The sequence below is a fragment of the Mirounga angustirostris genome, unplaced genomic scaffold (genome assembly GCF_029215605.1).
Source record: "Mirounga angustirostris isolate CCGP_5_RB_7025 unplaced genomic scaffold, mMirAng1.0.hap1 SCAF_2, whole genome shotgun sequence".
NCBI lineage: Eukaryota > Metazoa > Chordata > Mammalia > Carnivora > Phocidae > Mirounga > Mirounga angustirostris.
In genome coordinates this window covers 43,163,974-43,180,683 of record NW_026991710.1, presented here as the reverse complement: position 1 = coordinate 43,180,683, position 16,710 = coordinate 43,163,974, and the positions used below count along the sequence as shown (strand labels likewise).

The 16,710-nt window shown below is 44.8% G+C and overlaps 1 pseudogene; it reads left to right on the top strand.

Moving 5' to 3' along the window:
* The first annotated feature begins 11,245 nt into the window (after positions 1–11,245).
* Positions 11,246–15,345, top strand: LOC123848958 (etoposide-induced protein 2.4 homolog; annotated as a pseudogene).
* Positions 15,346–16,710: the final 1,365 nt, after the last annotated feature.

Below are 16,710 nucleotides of genomic sequence, written 5' to 3'. Positions count from 1 at the left end.
CTTTCCTGTGTCCTAAATTTCGAGAAGACGGAAATGGAGGTCTGGAAGCTAATAATAGTGTCATCTCATTGGCGGGCGCTGGAAGGAAGCATGCCCATGGAAAAATCCTAACACCGGGTGCCTTAAGGCATCTGCAAGGGAAATAGGAAGAGAAATGGGACAGAAAAGGCCATCATGATCAATACTGCAGGAAGACAGGGACAATGAAAGCATGTGAGTCCGAAATCCAGCAGGAGATAAAAAAAAAAGAGAAATATGAGAGCTAAAGACGGACGTATCAGAACCAGAGCCTGTCTGTCACCAGAGAGAGCAGGCTGTCAAAAACTTGCTAGGAGTTTAGCTGCATTCATACCGTTTAAACTGGGAGCTTCACCTCTAGGAATCTACCTTAAGGAAATGGTCCTATTGAGATTATGTCCTTTTATTTGAGACAACCTCACTTCGGCAACGTGGGGAGGAATAATTAAATGAAATATCAACCACACTCTGGACCAAATAGCCATTAGAAATGGTGTGGCCACAGAGTTCATAATAATATTGGGAATTTTTGGGGCGCCTGGGTGGCTCAGTTGGTTAAGCGACTGCCTTCAGCTCAGGTCATGATCCTGGAGTCCCGGGATCGAGTCCCGCATCGGGCTCCCTGCTCTGCAGGGAGTCTGCTTCTCCCTCTGACCCTCCTCCCTCTCATGCTCTCTGTCTCTCATTCTCTCTGTCTCAAATAAATAATAAATAAAATCTTTACAAAATAATAATAATAATAATATTGGGAATTTTTTTCTTATAATTGTGCCATAATGTATTTCTTCTTTTTATAAAAGTGAAACATATTAATTGGGGAGAATACCCATAATAACATCAAAAATAATACCGTTTATAATCCCACATCTATAGATGACCATAGATATATTTTGGTTGAATTCCCTAGTCTTTATTTTTCTAAGATTTTATTTATTTAATTGAGAGAGAGCGTGCGCACAAGCAGGAGGGGAGGGCCAAGGGAGAGGGAGAAGCAGGCTTCCCACTGAGCAGGGAGCCCGACATGGGGATCGATTCCAGGATCCCAGGACCCTGGGATCACGACCTGAGCTGAAGGCAGACATTTAACCAACTGAGGCACCCAGGTGCCCCTCCCCTAGTCTTTTTAATGTAAGTATGCATACATATGCATAGTTATAAAAAGAGTTTTCATACCATATGTACCATTTTAATTAGTTTAACTTCACTAAAACAGGTGAAAAAAGTTGTATAGTATCAGATTAAGTATTGTAAAACAGAGTAGAAATATAGAATAAGTACTATAAAGAAATATGCTGCTATGAATGGCTTTGTATGGTAGACTCGGGAAGATTTGCCACCTCCTGTACTTATTCCTCAGTGGTTTTGACACTTGCCTACTTCCCAGATAGAATTAGTTCCAGGGTCTCTATGGGGGGAAATGTTGGGGATGTTAGTGGAGAGGTTGGCTGACTCCCATCCTGAGATTCTCCATTTGACGCCACCCGGTAGGATGGAGGCTCCACGTTTAGTTGCAGGAGCCAGCTGGTTTCCTTACTCCAGATAGTTGCGGTGGGATCCGGGAGGGAGGGCCCCTCTGCAGGGGTCCCCAGGCTGAAGATAGGAAACTCTGCCTGGATTGTGTTGCTGTCAAGTTTCCTGATTATATCCCAAGATCTCGGTAAAGCCTCATTTTAATGTCCTAGCTACCCAGCCACTCCCGAATGTCCCCACCTCCTCCACATGCCACATGCATGCATGCGTGCACACGCGCGCGCACACACACACACAGTTCTCCATCCACCGGCAACTCTGAAGATCTGAATTTGCTTTTATTTAGGAAGCAACTGATTTCCTTAAAGAGCGTGCATTACTTTTACAAAGGGAAAAATAATAAACTTTTCTTTCATGGGTAAATAAACGTGGCGGGGAATATTTCTTAGGCTCACATTAAGGTTTTCAGTGATAATACTGAGAGTTTACACTGTCTAGAAAGAATTGTACCCCCCCCCCCCAGGCTGCATGCAGACCCTGGGTCCCTCTGGTCCAGCCGTGGGGACAGTACCACGCCCCGGGCCAGCCAGGCAATCGTGGCAGCCTGACCTCCTGGCTCTTTCATTTTGCCGAATTCTGTCTCATTTGCTAACAAGTCCCTGCAGAGAGAGCAGCCAGGCCGTAATGGTTATTTTATCAGAGAGGAATTAGCCCTGTTCCCTGACACCAGAATGCATGTGTTTGAGGATTATTGTTATTCTGCTCCTTGACCTTCTGCCCTTGAATCGGAATAATCCCAGTTCTTTCAAACTTTTTTGTCGTAAGCTTTATTGTTTCCAACCCGTTAATATCCTCACAATTCTTCTCAGAACCTCTCCCTGTCCTCTTCTTCCCCCTTTAATTACAGGGCTCAAATATAATATTCTAGGAAGCGCTTGAGCAGTGCTCAGTAAAATGGAAAGCTTATCTCAAGATTCCTACATGCTGGGGTTTATGCAGCCTGCCCAGGGTCACGCAACGCTGTCTTTTTAAGCAACTGCTTAAAAATGCCTTGTGAACAGTTTATTATCTGCTGAGAGCAGAAGCCCGCAGGGATGGGCATGGTGCAGGGGCCCCTGGGGGGGCACCGCATGACCGGCCATGCTGGGAGCCAGCACCTGTGTGTGACGAGGAGACACGCAGGGTGCAGTTTGGCTCAGGCCAGGGGCGGGGGGGGGGGGGGCGCTGGGTTCCTTTTGGAGAATATTTGCCTTTCCAGAAGCATCCTCTCCTATCAAATACAATAGACTGTTCCATAAATCTTCTAAAATAAGAATCTACTATCATCATTTATACTTTGCCTAAAACTCTGTCAAGTCAACATGTTTTTTTCATTCAGAAATTTGCATTTTAAACTTCTAATTGCAGAATGAGAGATTATGTTGAGAGGATCTCAAACAATGGGAGCTAGTGAATGGCTATCTATCTACCTATCTATCTATCTATCATCTATCATCCATCAATCGTCCTCTCCCCCTTCCTCTTGCCTCTGAGCTCATTCATTCTCAGACTGCTGCTGGTAAGATCCCTCCTTTTGCCACGTTAGGATATCTAGGGGGACTGAGGCCCAGAGGCTACAGAGAAAAGTGCTCGATCTGTCTCCTTCCCTCCCTCCTGCCTTCGTCTCTCCATTCCTTCCTTCCTTCCTTCCCTCCCTCCCTCCTTCCTTCCTTCCTTCCTCCCTTCCTTCCTTCCTTCCTTCCTTCCTTCCTCCCTCCCTCCCTCCCTCCCTCCCTCCCTCCCTTTCCCTCCCTCCCTCCCTCCCTCCCTTCCTTCCTTCCTTCCTTCCTTCCTTCCTTCCTTCCATTTATTCAATGAAAATCTGTTGAATACCTGCTGCACGCCTTGCAAGTTTCAGCCAGGTTCTGCAGTTAAAATAATAATAACTAAAAAACACACAAAAAACCCCCAGAGCCTCCAATGTCTCATAATTTGGTATGAGGAGCCAGACAGATGAAAAAAGAAGTGTAACAAAGTATTCAGGCAGTGCTCTGGGAACTGGGTGACAGAAGGACGAGTGGTCAGCTCTACCTGGGAGTGGCCAAGGTACCTGGACGGGCTTCTTAGGGAAACTGAAGCTTTTTTTCCACTATTAATCCACATTCCTCCTGTCCCACCTTTCTGTCCCAAGCCTCCCAAGATGCAAGGCAGAATAATTTTCCTCCTCTTGAGCCTCTGCTTTCCTATCCCCTCCAGGGCAGCTAGGCCCCAACTTTGTAGCAGAGAGATTCTGGTTTTAGCTTCCTCAGACACGGAGCTATGGAAGCCTTCAAGTGTAGGAAAGATATGTGGGTTTATGCATGCGTGTGTCGTGTATTTAATAAAGTACCAGAAGTCTCCTTCCTTGGGACATGGTGGGAGACTGGGGGAACCCTGGCGTTTGGAAGCTAGGACCTCTGCTTTTTTTTATGCAGCACAATAGCAAGGATCAATCAAGCACATCTTCGTCGATTTATCTGGTGCCTTTTCGTTGCTTAATTTTTACAGTAATTTATTATTTTAATGTTTAATTAAATTACTATTTCCTCTCCACCTCTCTACACATACCCCTTGAGATCCCCGATGTGTGAGGTTTTTCTCACCAAACAATTCTCCAGTTCTTGGAGGACACTGAACGGACGTCATACAAGTCACCTGACACTAACTGCCTGGGGGGCACAGATCCTGCAGGTCAAGGGCTCAGTCCCACAAGACTTCAAACGTCAACTGCAAGTCCAGGTTGTCACCTGTGCTCCTGACCGACTGGAGCCAGGGTTCCCGTGACCTCCTCCTTAGGTTTGATAATTTGCTAAAATGGCTCACAGAACTCAAGAAGAACACTTACTTGATTACGGGTGTGTTACAAAAGAAGATGACTCAGGAACAACCAGATGGAAGAGAGGCATGAGCCACAGAGTTTCCATGCCTTCTCTGGGAGTACCACCCCTAGCACCTCCACGTGGTCACCAACCCAGAAGCTCTCTGAGTCCCATTGTTTATGATTTGAATGGAGGTTCCATTACATAAACATGACTGATGAAATCATTGGCCCTTGGCGATTGACCTCAATCTCCAGCTCTTTTCCTCTCCCCAGAGGTTGGGGGTAGGCCTAAAAGTTCCAAGTTTGTTCTCCTAGTGACCAGCCTCCACTGGGAGGTTGTCTGGGATCCCCCAGCCACCTGCCATTCGTTAGCATACAAAAAGACACTATCTCTGAGGAGATTCCAAGGGTTTTAGGAACTAGGTGCCAGGAAGGGAAAGAGACCAAATATTATGTTTCTTACTTTGGACCAATGTTATGTTTGAACTTCTCTTGAATATTAGACTACAAGACCCTTGAGAGGAAGGAACAAGCCTTATACATATTGAAATAACCCCTAGCTCTTAGCATACCCTCAGTAAATATTTGCTAAATAAATAGATAGCTTTTACCCAAAACAAGCTTTTGTAAATGTTGAATGAGTAAATGAGTATGTGGAGATTGGTCTCTTGGAAGTTTTATTTCATTTCCACGGTAAATTCTATAGCCCTGTTTCAGTGCAAGGATGGAACCAGCCCTAGGAAAGATTTGGAAACATGTGACGTATCTTTAGTTGTCATCATGATGGAGGAAGGGCTACAGACAGTGCATAGGACGGTCCCACAGAATCTCACTCCAGACATGCAGGTGGGTGGAAAAACCTCTTTGTACTTATGAATCCCCAAACTACGTTGGTCGTACCTGGAACCACAGAGAACTCTGGGCATCACTTTATTTATTTATATATTTATTTTTAAAGATTTTATTTATTTATTTGAGAGAGAGTGAATGAGAGAGAGAGTACATGAGAGAGGGGAGGGTCAGAGGGAGAAGCAGACTCCCTGCCGAGCAGGGAGCCCGATGCGGGACTCGATCCCGGGACTCCAGGATCATGACCTGAGCCGAAGGCAGTCGCTTAACCAACTGAGCCACCCAGGCGCCCCTGGGCATCACTTTAATATATGCTCGTTGTTTCAGGAATGTAACGATCATGTGAAGCAAGGGGTAATTGTACTTTAATTGTTTGAGAACTTTACGGTGAATTGCTCACCATTTTCAAAAATCATGTCACTAACGTACCCTTCATGGTATACAAGTTGCCAAAACACAACTCAGCTGAATTTGTCAACATTTGTGATCCTGCATCCACAGGGCTTCTGTGTAAAGATATAAGCACCTGCTGATTTCATGACATCTTGGTGTGTTGTGCCTAAGCATTTGTGGACCGAAATACACCCTAGTTCATTATAAATTTCTTTCCTTTCATTTCTCTCTCTTACATTAAAGTTAGAGTATTACATTGATTTTAAGTATGTGTTCAGGTGGTTATATTGGCCATACATTTCATTTCAAGATAATAAAGGAGGAGTTATATATTTGTATTAATACAGACTTTGGGTTTGCTAGAGACTGAATATGTTGTCCCTTATTCCTCATAAATTCATATGTTGAAGACTAATCCCCAACATGATGGTATTAGGAGGTGGGGCCCTTGGGAGGTGATTAGGTCATGAGGGGATTAGGTCAAGCCCTCATGCATGGGATTAGTGCCCTTATCAAAGAGGTTCTAGAAAGATTTCTCTTGTTCCCTTCTGCCATGGGAGGACACAGAAAGAAGACAGCTCTCTATTAGCCATGAAGCAGGCTCTCACCAGACACTGAATCTGCCAGTGCCTTGATCTTGGCCTGCCCAGCCTCCATATGGTGAGAAATAAATGTCTATTGTTATAAGCACCCCCTCCCCAACTCTGGGATTCTGAGACAGATTCTGAGAGGGTTGAGAACTGTCATTCCTCTACAATACTCAGCAGCTTTTACAGGTTTTTTTTTTTCCTGCTCACAACCTCAAAGAATCTTAGGGAGACTTGATGGCCACACCCTAGGTCCTTGTCCCCTCTACATTTTTCCAAGCAGTCCTTCCCACTTTATTTAGGTGCCCCTAATTTATCCTTCCTAAGGGTGCAGTGCTGCCTCCTCAGATGTCTACCAAGGATGACTCCTGACAAAGCCTCTCTTCTCAGAGCTTAGCCACTCCTCTTTGTTTGGGCATTGCTCTTCTGCCAGATGAACAATGAAACCCAAACCCCGTAATGAAGCTGGGATTAGCTGGCTTGGGGGAGGAGGTCAACTAAGGCCAGAGAAGTTGTCAGGAAACATTGGCTTATTATCTCAACTCCCTAGAGCAGCTTTTGGTCATATCCTGGTCTTACGATCAAAGGCATGTCTGCATCCCTCGCCGTGGTGGGCACACACGGTGTCTTTGTATGGGTTAGAAAACTGTGCCCCTTTAAGGACAGAAGGTTGCTAAAAGGCTGATGCCACTGAGCCTCAATCAGAGCCAGGTTGGATCTTTGCCCCCACTTATCCCGCAGCCAGGATACCCTTGATTGGGGCCTTTGGTTTACTTTTGGTGAATGGTGACCATTTGGGGTTAGGCTAAGGGATACAAGGGGGCTACCTGAGGTCTGGGCTCCACAGAATTAATGTCCATCAGCCCCTTTCTGTTCAAGCTCCAGAAATCCTTGGAACCTATCTGTGCTTTCACTTGGGGGAATGAACAGAGCGGGGATCTGGGGCTAGAGCTCATTGAGTGCAATGCATCAAGAAAACAGAGACACACTCTTTCCTGCATGGTGACATTTAAGGGGTGCCAAGCAGCCTCCGCCCCCAAATATGTCTCTTGCAGGCCTCCATGACAGTCAAGACTTTGGCGCCTGGAGTCCAGTTGCCTGATCCAAAGCTCAGTTCCATCACTGTGTAGCTATGAGCCAGGGACGGGTTTCTGATCTTGCCCAAGCCTCACTCTCCCGAGCTATAAAATGGGTTGAAACAATAGTTCACAGAATTGTGAAAACGAAGTGAGACGCCCTACGTCAATCACCCAGGACACAGACCTGCTGTTAGCCTTGTTACGTTATTGCCAACCGGCGTGCCGTTTCCACTCTCGGAATCACTCCTCTGGCTCCCTGCAGCGCAGAAGCGTGGTCAGGACCGTGGGCTTGGGAGCTGAACTGTCTGCCTTCAAATCCCGGCACCCTGACCTATGAGTTGGCTAAACTTGGGCAACTTCCCCAAACTGCGAAGACCTCTGTTTCCACATTTGTAAAATCAAGATAATGGTAATACCTAGTCACCGACTAGGGTTTTTACATGGATTAAATGAGCTAATATTTGTTGAGGGTTTAGAACAGGACTCGATGCACAAAAAGCATATACATTTATGTCCCAAGTCTGTAATCTATGTATCAACCAATATATAAATAAGCTTCAAGTCAGTGTCTTTATTGCTACACTTCCTGTGTTATATTAAATTGTACCTGCGTCTCCTTACGAGGCTGTCATCTCCAAAGTGGCAGGACCATTTCTTACTAACCACAGTGAATCTCTCACATAGTGGCAGAGCGGCTGGCTCGTCCTGGCTCAGTGAATGGTGTCGACTGACTGAGTTATTGAATGAATGAATGAACGAATGAATGGATTCCTAGGGCAGAGCAGTGCCCTCAGGATGCCACCCATCCAGGTGGGGCTCCTGTCAATATGCCAAACCTTGAAGTAGAGGAATTAGCGGGATCCGTGAGGCTTCCCTGCCCTTCCTGGTCACACCTGAGGCTACCAACAGGCCCAGACTGTCTGGCTACCAACTGATGCTGTTAAATGAACAAAGAGGTCCGTGGTCTTTGGGGCTGCCTGTCTGGCACCTTGCAGGAAATCGAAACCGGGTGTGAAACACACCTGTTCTCTCTGGCTTCCTAACTGGCAGGGATTTAATTGCCGAGGGGCGGGAGAGGTGGGAGGTCCAGGCTTTGAAAAAGCCAGGGGATTAATTGTGTGTTAATGGCTGGATGTACAGGGGTTAGGGGGCAGCCCGGGCAGGCAAGGGGGCAGGAGCAGTTGCATATTTTGGCCTCTTGGCCTCTTTAGTTCTCACTACTGTATCCCTTGTCGGAAGCCAGATGGCCCAGACTGAAATGAAAACGAGTTTACTTTGGGAAGAGAAACCTTAGAGCATGCTTCTAGTGAGTAATGACCCTGGGAGGCATTTGCAAACTCTGAAGTTGTCCTCTGTGGCTCACATTTCAAAAAGTGAATTGTCAACCTCCAGCCAAGGCATTCAAGGACAGTCAGGGTGTGAGGGTTTCAGCCCCCATCCCCTCTACCCCAGCCTAGTTCCTCTCCGTCCTCCAAATCTTTGTGTGCATTTTGGCCACTACATTATTATCTCTGTATGAAATGCCCTCTTCCTCTGCCCCTGCTTTCGTGAAAAATGTCCTCATTCTTTAGGGTCCCACTTAAATGCCTCTTTCAAGACATCTCTAAGATCCCCTTAACTTGAGTCATTTTAAGACTCTCCTAGTCCCCTGTACTTTTCCACCTCGCTTCCCATCAAAGATATTAAAATGCACATTAAGCACAATATTTTTGCTGTATAATTTTAAAGTATAACTTTGTGTATCATATTATTTATAATTTTTAAAACTTCTTTAACTTATAATTAATTGGCTATAATTTTTTGGCAAATCATTGTTTATCCTTGGGAATTCTGCTAAGGTAAGAAAAGTTAATCTAAAGATTGTTTTCAATCTATAATAAAATTTATGAGTATTAAATTTTACTGTTATTGAAGATAATAAATACTGATTAATTTTGGTTTTACAGTTTTTCTTTATACATTGGGGAGCCAACACTTTTTCTTTTTTCAGGTTCCTCATCTCTATAGGCCCTTGGAAAGCTGGGTGGCCTCGCCTCCAGCCTATAACTTCGAAAGGGGATATAGCCCTGCCACCATCAGGGGTATTCTTTTTCTCCTGTGACCCCAAGCCTCTCTGAACCTCTTTTATAACCTACTTTTTATCAGATTTTGCCCTTGATTCAACATCTAGCTACTGATGAATAAAGACACAGTCATAACCAACCAAAAAGATACCATAATTGTGAACTTGTAGGCACTGAATAACATGCTATGGAAACATAGAAAGCAAACATGTTAAATTATAAGGGAAATTTACAAATTCATCATAATAGTTGAAGATTTTTATATACTAGTAGATTAAAAGTACACAATTTGGAAAAGATACAGAAAGCTTGAATAACACAATTACAAGCTTGATATAAATATTTTAAAAACCCACACTTAAATGAAGACTATACTTTATTTAGAAGCACACAGAGCAGGGACCCTGGAAGGTGTCATACTCTGGGGTCATCCTCTGAATGAGAAGCATGAATGGATGAAATCTCCACTCTGCTTAGCGTGGTGAGAATGGCTCAGGGGTGCTGTCACAAGTGGCATCTGGAAAGGTTTTCTAGAGTGGATTTGAAGAAATTTAGTTTTCAAGGAGGTGAGGAAGGGAAGAGAATTCCAATGAGTGGAACTAGCTTCTAGAGAGATAGATCAATCAGTCAATCAATCAATCAGTCCCCCAAAGTGATAAATCAATCAATCCCCCCAATCAATCAATCTCCATGTGACTAGAGTATCGGGAATGTTGAAGAAAGACACTGGAATCATAAGCTGAGGCCACAGCAGAGAAGGCTGCATGAGACAGGTCCACGAGTATGTATTTTACCCTATCATGTAGCAATTTCCAAACTGCAGATGTTCGGACATGGCCACCATGATTTTTGCCATATCCATTCACCAACTGCATTTTTAAAACTTAATGCTCTTCTTTAAGTCAACCACCTCTAAAACTCAAGTATCTTTATTTAAAAAAGAAATTGTATATTATCACTGTAAATAAACAACCAGTGTCCTTGTCATTAATAGAAGTTAACTATAAAAATGAGTACAACGAAAGCAAAACAAATTACTACATTCTAGTTATGTCTTATGTATGTGGTGAGCATCCTACATCTGCCCTCACCCGTAAAATCATAAACTCTTAATGGGTCACCACTCACGGGTTATTATTCATATTGAAAGCCAGAGATTAATGCAAAGGAAGAAATCTCTAATGATAGATAGAATCACAGGGCCTCCAGAGTAGCTCATTTATTTAGATCATGTAGGTAACCCTTCTTTTCACCAAATGGTTCTGTCTGTGTTAGGCAAACTACAGCTCTGTCTCAGTCTACAGAATAAGGTAATAATAAATGCCCTCCTACTCCACAGGGTTATGGTGAGGATTTAATGAGTCTGTGTAGCAGAAGTTCCTTGAATCATAGTCTGATGTTTATTGAGTGCTTATTATAGACAAGGCATACTCTGTTAAGTGTTTTATGTGCATTATTTTATTTAATCCTCAAAGCAGCCCTATGAGGTAGGTACTATTACAGTTTCCATTTTACAGATGATGAAGCAAAAACTCAGAGAGGTTCAGTAACATGCCAAGGATGGCACAGCCAACAAGTTAGTGCCAAACTTTAACTCCAATCTTCCTGGCTCTCAAGTTTTCAGTATTAGTTCTAATAATGCCTTTCATTTGACTAGTTTGTTTTCCTTTTCTCAGAGGCTTTTCGTTTTCACCAGATTCCATTTAGATGTAGGCAACTAACATTACTAATATTACTGGGGAGAAAGTAGGGGGAAATCATATACTCAAATCTGATGACTGCTAGTTGGCTGGATCATTGTTTTTGGACTTTACTACATTTACTAAGTTGTTAAATTCACCTCGCAAAGGCTCTTCAATTAATTCAGGCAAAAAAGCCTTCATGTTAAGCAGCTGAACCTCCTTGCCCCCATGCCTCCTTGCCTTGAGGGTGGTCTGCTTTTATCTGATGACCCTCAAGAAATATTTGGTTTATCACATCCATTTGCCTGTGCTGGATGCTAGAGAGTTCAAGGTAAAACTGTAGCCTTCCGTCTACAAATGGTTTGTACACCGACATTACTCCCAATTTTCTCTTATTTTCTGACATTGTTGACCCTTTGGTCTGATTGCTTCATCTATTCATTTATTTGAGATTAAGTCCTCCCCCCATTTTTTTACATTTAAAATTAAGGTTGCAAGGATATGGAGGTATTTTGCAAGACTGTACAATTAAGACTCCAACAGAAATCTAGATAGTCACATGTGGGTATATGTTCCCTTATTGTAGGTTAACTCTCTTTTCCACTTTCACAAAAGTTTCTGGGTCCGAGTTTATGATCCCACAGAAGTGCTGCTGATTGTTGTTGGAGCTAAATGCCTTCCTCCATTGGAAACCCCCCAGGTTTCCTTTTCCTTTCTTTTCATTCAATCTGAGAGTTCGGGATATTTGAAAAGTAATCTGCTTAACTTCCTGTATTTCAAATATTTTGTTGTGTATTTTTATAAGCTAACTTAAACTCCTTTGAGAAGGTAAAACATAAATACAGCAACTAATGACTTCACTAACAAAATTACTCACCCTGTGTCTGCCAGTCTGTGAATCGTTTCCTGGTTTGGCTAATCCACCAGCAGGTGCACGATACCTAAAAAATGCCTTTATTTTGTTTTTCCGAACCGTCAACATGAATAATTTGTTACCATATGTGAAATATAAAAAGCCCAGTAAAATGTAGGTTGTTGACCCCTTTTACGTCTCTTGAGGGGTTTTCTGAGATCTCAGTTGGACACTTGTCTCATTTCTCTAACAGAGGCTTGCCTCCGAAGGGCCAGGGACAAGGCACATGGGCAGAGGACCAAAGAGGTTTGAGAGCCTCCGACCCACCCACTGAGCTGAAAGCAGAGAGCTCTGGAGGGTCCAGACCCCATCCCTCTGTGCAAATGGCAGAGCCACCCAGCTGGCCCCAGACCAGGGCCTGAGGTATCAGCTGGGAGCACAGCCTGTCCCTGTGTGATGAGGCACACGGTTTCCACTTGACCTAGGGAGTCAACTGGGTTGTACCTTTCCACAGGTGGGAGAGCTCCCCAGCAAACAGAGCTGTTATTATTATTACTTATTTTTAAAACAGCAAGTGGGTTTGGGTCTGATTACCAGTGATGCCCAGCAGAAGGACTAGACCAGGCAGAAGGAGGCCATCAGCCTGCTTTCTGATGTAGCTTCATTCCCAACTCCACAAGAACCATTAGAAATCAGGCTTTTCCCAAGTCCATTGTTTATGATTCAAGAACACATCTTTTACCTGAGTGAAGGTGATATGATCTGGGCTCGCATCATGGCTCTGAAATACGGGTCTTTTCTGTGTGGTCTTTCTGTTTCCCTTTTAAATGTCCTTCTTTGCCCTGTCTGACTGATTCGGATTAAAGACAAGTATTTAGGTTTATTATACATTGTTTCTAATGCTGGGGGTAGGGGTGGGGGTGGTGGGGGAAGCATTGCCACACTTTTCAAATCCTTTAGTGAAGTGGTTCTCAAACTTTCTGGTCTCAGGACCCCTTCACACTCTTAAAAATAACTGGGGACACCAAAGAGCTTTTGTTGATTTATGTTGATATGTCTATGAGTATTTGCTGTTTTAGAAACCTAAAATGAAAAATTTACAAATACTTCATGAATCTATTTAGGAATAACGATAATAAACATGCTGTGTGTTAACATAAATACGATTTTATGAAAAGAATTGTTTTCACCCAGCGGGCGCCGCCCCCCGCCCCCCCCCCCCCCAAAACCGGGCAGTCCGGGCAGTCCGGGCATGCGCGGTGCGGGCGCAGCGGCCCGGGCCCTGGGAGCATCCAGGCGGGAGCTGGCTGGAGGGTCCAAGACCAGCGGAGTGGGCCCGCGGTGGGGAGGGGTCAGGTCCTTCGTGATGAAAGATTCTGAGCCGCTTCTCTCTCCTCTGTGTAGTTGGTAGTTTGGGCAGTGAAGTGTCAAAACCTTTCTCCAGGACCTTGCCAGGGGAATCAAAGACTCTCTCTGGGGAATTTGTACCATCTCAGAGCTAGATGCTCAGATTCGGCACAAGAGAGAGGAGCAGCGTGGAAGAGGGGCAAGCCCCGTGCTGGCACAGAGGAGAGCCCAGAGTACAGAAAGGAAGCAAGAGAGTGAGCCACATATGCTTAGTAGAGTTTTCCAGTGTTGCGCTTGGAACGGTGGAATATTCTGGTTAAGCCTCCTCTCGTTTTATCGAGTGTTTCTTCCTGTACTGCAGTCAGTGACAGCCCAAATTATTGGTGACCCCTCACAACATGGAGATGTTTGGTCGTGGCTGGAATTCTTCCTTATGTCCATTTTCAGTGCTCTTTGGGTGCTCCCTCTGTTTGTGCTTCGCAAAGCTGTAAATGCCATTTGGTTTCAAGACATAGCTGACCTGGCATTTGAGGTATCGGGGAGGAAGCCTCACCCATTCCTTAGTGTCAGCAAAATAATTGCTGACATGCTCTTCAGCCTTTTGCTGCAGGCTCTTTGCCTCATCCAGGGCATGTCTGTGAGTCTCTTTCCCAGCCACCTTGTTGCTCAGCTGGTTAGTCTTCTGCATAGGCCCTTCTCTACTCGCTGGACTGCTTTGAATATCGTTGGTTCAGTAAAGGAATTGAAATGCACCAGCGGTGGTCAAACATAGAAAGGAACTGGCCTTACTACTTTGGATTTGGCTTGCCCTTGGCTTTCCTCGCAGCGATTTAGTCCTCATGCATTATCAGTGGCTGCCTCTTCCCCATTTTCTTTCTTCTATTCAGTATCAGCGCCAATGAAGTGAAGACCCCTGGCAAAGCCTACCTTTTCCAGCTGCACCTCTTCTCCTTGGCAGTTTTCTTAAGCAACAGACTTTTCCACAAGACGGTCTACCTGCAGTCTGCGCTGACTAGCTCAACCTCCACAGAGAAATTCCCTTCACACCGCATCCGTCTCCTGCCGGACTGAAGGCTGCCACAGGCCACTCAGTCGCCAGCCATCCAGAGGGGATGGGTGGGATTGGAAGGAGGCCCCAGCAGCTCTTTCCCTTGTCCCCTCCTCTGCCAGGGAAGGCAGGACCCGCTCTGCCGAGGGCCCTCTACGTATTGCCTTCTCGCTGAGGAATTGGGACTTTTGTCTCTGGTGCGCTTAAGGCAGAATCTTCCTGACACCAGTGTGTGGATTTTTAACACCAGTGAGTCTGAATGGACCACAGGTTTTTCTGTAGTTCTTTTCTGGCACTTGCCAGCCCCTGTGCCTGGACTGATTGGAATACTGTTTTTGTCCCTATACCACTGACCCTCCCAGCTCCGCGTCCTGCCTTCCACCATCCTCGGATGAGCGGATTTTGTAATTCTAGCTGTTGTGTTTTGTGGACCTGTTGTTGTTTTTCTGTGAAGTATATATATTGGATGTGGGAGGGAAAGCAGTATCTCATTTGCTCCCGGTCACTCCTTTTATAGCCATCAATGTCTAGTGTTTCTTGTAACTCAGGTTAGATTTTTTTTTTTTAAGATTTTATTTATTTATTTGACAGAGAGAGAGAGACAGTGAGAGAGAGCACAAGCAGGGGGAGTGGGAGAGGGAGAAGCAGACTCCCCGCTGAGCAGGGAGCCCGATGCGGGGCTCGATCCCAGGACCCTGGGATCACCACCTGAGCCGAAGACAGACGCTTCATGACTGAGCCACGCAGGCGCCTCTCAGGTTAGATTTTGGTGTCTCTGACTCCACAGCAAAAAAACAAGCCTGAGGAGATGGACAGGAGGAAAGACCTCGCAGCCAGATCTGCTGGGTTTTGAGGAGTGATTTTCTTTCCTCCCCTTGAAGGGGAAAAAGCTTTCTTCACTGGCACATATAAAGTTCCCCAGCTAAAAGGAGGGACCAGTTCTGGACAAATGCCAGAGCAGAGCAGCACCGAATGCTCAGAGAACCTGAACTTGAACTCTGAAAGTCTGGAGTGTACTGCTGGCCAGTGCCAGGTCTGTCTGGTATTTCAAAAGGAATATTGGGTGCTGCAAATAGGAACTGAAGGGGTAAACTTATTAAACCCAGTAACCCTGTGATTGGTTGGTGTTTTCCTGTCATTTTAAAGAAACTAAATATGGGGGAGGCAGATGTCAAAACACTTGTCCAATTTTAAAATGTCACAATTAAACATGAGCTGGTTTCCGACAAAAAAAAACAAAACTATTTTTGAAAACTAAAAAATGCAAGAGTCGCATCACTCTACCGTTTTTGCAAATCTCTAATATCTGGCTTGATAGAAGACAATCGAGTTCTTATATTTGCTTTCTCGTTCAGTCTGTTGTGATATCACATGTCATGTGTCATGCAGCCTCTAAAAAATTCCACTGTATGCTCATAAGAAACTGAGAGTGAAAAGGGCAAATAATACTTTAATATTATTATGAAAATGGCTCTGACTCTCTAAATCCCCTGCAAAGGTCTTGGCACCCCCCACCCAGGGTTCCGTGGCCACACTTTGAGAACCACTGCTCTACTGTATACCATCCTTTCTCTAACACACACACACACACACATTTCAGGAAATAAGCTCTTTGGAACATATTTGATTTTACGGATCCATCCATTTCTGGATAGCCCAGAGGATCCAATTTATTCAAACCCTAATATTCCATTCAGTTCTTTGCATCTCAAACTCATTTCTACCGAAGTCCTCCTTCCCGACTTTGCAATATCCGACTTATGCCCTCATGTACTCAGGCCTTGCAATGCACAAATAACTTGCTTTCTTAGTTCTACTTCCAAACTCCTCATTCCCTTCCCTTAGGCCAATCCACTCTGGTTAAAGATGAGGGTCAAGATTTGGGAATATGATTGGCCTTGTTTGATGACGCCTTCAGATGACCCCCCTCCAGACCACACAGCAGTGGCTAATGTGTTAGGGTGACACGGCATCGTGATTCAGTAACTATGTGGAAGTTGTTTGAAATTTAAGTCACAAGGCAGGTGCGTATGTGTGTGAAGGGTGTGCTTTGTATGAGAGCAGGATAAGGAGAAGTGCGAAGAATCTAGAATCTCCTGGTAAAAGATTTACTAAACTTCCCTCATCACTCTCTCCTATCGCCCCCTAAGTTACTCCTTTTTTCTAGACTCAGCAACAAGGACGCCTGTATTCTTCACGTTCCTTTAAACACTGATCTTTCTTCCTGGCAAGATGAGGAGCGGCTGCATGCCCTTTGGACAGCCAGCTGCCCCCTTGACCTTTCAGACCCTAATTGAGAGTATTTTCCTCCATGGCTTCAAAGAACATTTCCCCACTAATATCCTGTTGATGGCAACTATGTACTTCAAGGAAAGGAGTTCCTGGACTTGAGAAATGCAACAGTACAACAAAGCAGGGGGCCACAGTCTTTAGCACCATGGCCCCAGGGGTGTTCAAGAGTGCCTAGGGAACTTAGCTGTTG